The sequence below is a fragment of the Brassica oleracea genome, chromosome C1 (assembly GCF_000695525.1).
Source record: "Brassica oleracea var. oleracea cultivar TO1000 chromosome C1, BOL, whole genome shotgun sequence".
In the NCBI taxonomy this organism is placed as follows: domain Eukaryota; kingdom Viridiplantae; phylum Streptophyta; class Magnoliopsida; order Brassicales; family Brassicaceae; genus Brassica; species Brassica oleracea.
Genome location: NC_027748.1, coordinates 7,806,545 through 7,812,025, shown reverse-complemented (window position 1 = coordinate 7,812,025; position 5,481 = coordinate 7,806,545).

Here is a 5,481-nt window from a genome sequence, read left to right as displayed (position 1 = left end):
GGGCTCTTCCCCTAATGTATGTATCCTACGGGGGAGTTCTGGTATATCCATTTTTTTTTCCTGCAAAACTGACAAAGACAATCATCTCAAAATAATCAAAGACTTATAATTAAGTCTACCATCTCAAAACAATCAAAGACTTATAATTAAGTCGTCTGACAAGTTTTCCATCTGAAAGACTTATAATTAAGTCGTCTGCAAAGTCTTCCAGCTGAAGACTTTGCAGACGACTTAATTATAAGTCTTCCAAGACTTCCAGTAGAACATTTTAAAGCCGACCTGAAAATTCTGAGAAGATATAGTCGCCTTCGACATAGCGGTTATATATCTGCAAAAATAGACGTGAAAAAGGAACTAGTGTATAAATTGATAGAGACAACGTTTTATATTCATCTTTTCCTCAATCAATCACTTGACAGTAAGAGATATAACTTACCGGCGGCGGAGTTCAACGAGACGCCTCTGAGAGAATGCGCGCTAGGGTTTCCTCTCAGAACTTAAATAGAGGAAGCGACTGTGAGAACGGTGGTGAGAACGACGGTGATAATGGCGGAGAGATAACCGGCGGTGAGAACGATAGATTAGAGAGAATCGACGGAAATCGCCTTCGAAATCGCCTTTGAGAGAAACAACGTTAGGGTTTTCTAAATTTCGCGAAATAGTGAATAAAAAAACACATTATATATGTCCGGTAAATAATCCGGCTAGGTTTAAAAGTACATTGAAAAATTAAAGGTTCGGTCCGGTTTGGACGACTTACTAGTAAGTCCTCTGTTGAATACTGTACATCAGACGACTTACTAGTAAGTCGTCCCAGACCCTACCCCTAAACTAAATTGACTAAATTAACCTCTGTTCTAAAAATCGGCCGCCTAGCCGCCTAGGCGCTACGCGTCACTCTTCCGCCCCGATTTATGCCAAATCGGTTAAAAAATCGGATATCTAATTTTTTCCGCCTAGACCGCCTAAATGACCGCCTAGCCGCCTAATCTATTTTTTTTTTAATTTTTAATTTTATTTTAAATAATATTTTTATTTGTTTATTTGATCAAAAATTTTATAAATATCATTTATATTCATAATTTTGATGAAAATGACACTATATTAAGTTTATATATTCTATTTGTGTGTTTTATACAATCTTAAACATGAAAATGTATTAATGTTATACACAACTAAAGATTAACATGTTTTATAACATAGTAAACCATCTAAAAATTTCGCCCCGCATAATTTGCGATTAATCCCCGATTTTCTCTTTAGGCGCTAGACCCAACATGACCACCCGACTAGCGTCTAGCGCGTTCCCAAACAGGGAATTAACTAACTAAACACTTCATAAAATCAAACTAAACTTAAAAAGTGTTTACTATACACAGAAATAATCACATGTAGATACAAAATTAATTTTTCAAAAAAACATTTAAGCTTTCCAAAATCTAACCCTAAGAACACATACAATACTACAACATATGTTGACAAACCCTAAACTAAAGAATATCATGACTCAATACTTTTACTCATCTATGTTGAAAACAATTAACTTTTGTTATATCTTAATTTATATCTCTTAAAACATATGTTAATTACATGATTTCAATTTTTCACGTATCAAAATATTTTTTACAAAATTTTAAATTATTTCTAAGTAGAACTAGTTCAGACGACTTACGGGGGTTAGAAACGTAAAAAAAATTTGGTTTTTTTGTTTATTCACGGGGGACTAGTTGTAATTTCAATAGTCTTTTAGGTTATTTTTGCATTTGATTCAAGTTTGGGTTTACTTTTGCATTTGAAATCAAATTGTGAGTCATATTTGGCAATTTTCCCAAATAGAAAACTTAAAATAATTATATAATAACATTAAATTATTTATCTTATAGATATTATTAATAACAATATTATAACTAAAAATAATATCAGTTTGTTATAATTCTCATGAATATAATTTTTAACTAAAACTTTTATGTTGTGAATAAATATATGAATATTTTATATTATATATGTTTCTTTTCAATATTCGTGAGTGAATATGATCATATCAGTTTTGATTCTTCAAAATATTTATTTATCGAAATATATATTATAGTAAAGACGAGAAACATAATAAAAGGATTAAAAGAGTTAAGAAATGGTAGGGAAAAATGCAGTAAATAAACATTAAAATATTGTTTCAAAGATAGAAAAAAATAAAAATAACAGAGGGGTGAAGGGGAATGTTTGACCTCGAGACAAGGGGTCAACGTATATAGAACTTTAACCGAATTATCCCACAGTTTCTTGACTTCTATGAAACAAAAAATAATTTATAAAAATCACAGGGTCAGCTGACCCCCTCCCCTCGCGTAGACATAGCTCCTCCACTGTTACCTTATCATGTTGGATATGCTTACGCACCTGTGTTTTTAATGTTATTGCTGGATCAATTAGTTTATTAAGTTGATTTTGACACCTAATGATGTATGTGTCAAGTAATTATGCTACTCTTTTATATATTCACTCTGATTAATGGATACGTGTTATTTTAATGTCTAATTTGATTTAAGTGATTTCTCTCTGGTCTAACTTCCTTCCTACAATATATACACACACCACACACACACAAAACGGGTAAAAGCTTAATAATCCAAGAAGAGGGTCTCATGTTCTTACATCGGAAATGTTCACACCTTTTGTCATTCAAATGAATCTGATTTATTTATGTAATTTAAGCAGCCCTTGCATGGTTGTTTCCTGGGAGATGAAGGTGGAAACACGATAACATGATAATTGAAGGGCTGGGATAACATGATAATTGAGTCTGCTCTTTAAACATCCACTAATGAGTAATGATTCAAGCACTTCAAGCCAGTCTTACATAAGATCTTACTCTCTTTGTGGTTATTATCAGGTGAAGACCTGGATCACAATGGATCAAGAACATAGAAAACACACACAATTGCGAAGATACTATTCGGGAGGAAGAACATTCATCGCAACTTATAAGGAAGAAGCTACCATTTTAAAATACTACACAAAGTGGCTGACAAGGTTTGATACATAATTGGGGCAAATAGATCAAATATAGGTTAAGCAAAACATGCATCGTTTTATGGAAATTATTTTAAGAAACTGAAACAAGAAGAACAAACCCATGACAAGTGCTATACTAGTGATCAAATTCGTAGATGTAGGAAGGTATTCTCCAGTGGCGTTTTAGCTTTGGCTTTCTTTAATGGTCTCATAATTTGGTTGAACCTAATACGTGCATCTCTGAGACTCATCTTCTTAATAGGAGGAGGTTGATCTCCCACAGAGCCGTTCTTCTCTGCTTCTGCAGCTCTAGCTTTGGCTGCCTTGATATCTTTCTTGATCCTAGCCGAGGCAACTTTGCGACGCAACTTCGTCATAAGCTCCGGTTTACCTCTCACAAAAGTATTGCTCATGTCCGAATTCCAAGTGCTCAGACCCCTTAATTCTTACAAATCCCTACCAACCAACCAGCAAGAAACTCAGATTTTAAAACCCCAAAGATTCCAAAAACTCGGTGAGGACAAATTAAAAATAAACTTACATGGGATTCAAGATCGCTGATAAACTGTGACAACTTGTTGCGGAAGAATCTCGAAAGAATATTTTCGACTAGCTTTTTCGGATCCCAAATGACGAAACTCCATGAGATTATTGTTACCAGTGATGGATCATCCACCACCTCATATACACTCGCTTAAAAATGAGACATCCCCATCCACGTCATCGCTCTTTAAACCCTAAAACAAACGAACGTGAAAATAATACTCCCTCCGTTTCTAAATGTAATTAGTTTTAGCGAAAAGAGTTTGTTTCACAATATAAGTAGTTTACATATTTCAATGCATCTTTTTCATTTATTGGATATTGTATGATTAATGAAATAATGTTAGGTTTTTAATAATTGGTTGAATTAATTGGTTAAATGATATATTTTTTTTAAATAACAATCTTCTAAATATTCGTATTTTTTTAACGCTGATTTATTATGATATTACAATTATGAGAAAGATTACATAGACGATCCGACAACCGACAATATTATATGCCTTATAAGGATCTACGCCTAACTGCATTACCTGAGCCGTCCTATGAAGATCACGCCTGACCAAGTTTACTTGAACCATGTTGAGGATTTCTTGTAAGCCTTTTCTCCGTAGCGTGCATAATTGTTTAATAAATCGCTTTTTCCGGGAATTGAAATCTGAACCTGCTGGTGTAGAAGCATTAATGAACTCTTATTCAAATCATTGGACTAAAAGGCTTCCACAATATTCGTGTTTTTAAGCAAAACTACTTTCAATTAAAAACTGAGGGAGTACAAGATATCGAGACCAGCCCTAATATCAAGAAGACAGAAGCGTGTGGGCCATATATATCTTATTTCTTTGTGCTATACGGTTCTCATTAGGCTTTTACGGTTCACTAAGTACGTACAATTCATCATTTTAATAAATCAAACCACATGAACGAGTCAGAATCGCCACAAACATCAATTTATGTCATAGGTGTCAAGCTCGGTCAGATAGAATAATTCGTCACTGTTGAGGTGTAATTATTGTTGGAATTATATCAATTGATTAAACCTTTATAATGAGAAAGATGAAACCAGTAATAGATGAAATATACGACGGGTATGATGAGTGATCTCAATTGGGTGTGCTGTTCAATCTAACTGGAGAAAGAAGTTGCATTGATCTTGGGATCCCGCTAAATGCAACAGTAGAGAGAGCTGTTCAATCCTATAGAAGTCGCAGGCATAGAGGTTATGTCTTGCTGCAAATTGAACATGAGATTCTTCGGCTCCGAGATTATGGCCTTAGTCAGCATGATAATATTTGTCTATGGAAAAGGGAGAATAATGATTGATGAGTTTCGACCAGGTTTCATCACTTTACAAACTTGGAACCTTATCAGATATCATCTACCAAAAGTTCCATGGTGTTAGAAATTGAAGAACATAGTGAAGAACAAGAGAGAGAGATGTTTAATCTAGAAAGTAGAGAGAGAGATAGAGTAAATAAGGAGAATCTTATTTGCTTGATTGATTTGCTTATTGGAACATCCCATATATATAGGGGTTACAAGTGTCCCTTTTAGTGGTATCTCCATTGTCTTGAGACCTTAACCAACCATCTTGTTTCTTATTGCTTCATCTTCACACTCCCCCTCAAGCTTGACCATAGGGACTGGTCAAACTTGGAAACCATGAAGCATTCCCTCATTAAAACCTTTAGCTTGGAAAAACCTCATGGGATAAAACCAAGCCAAGGAAAAAGAGTAGAACACTTCATGGCTAAGAAGATTAGTGTGATGAAAAATCTACGAGTCCTAACTTGGAATGTATGAACTCGCAAACCTTGGTGCTTGCAGCCTTGGTAAAGATGTCAGCTAGTTGATCCTCACTTCTTGTGTAGCAGGGTAAGATGATCCTTTGTTCCACTGCTTGCCTAACTTTATGACAATCCACCT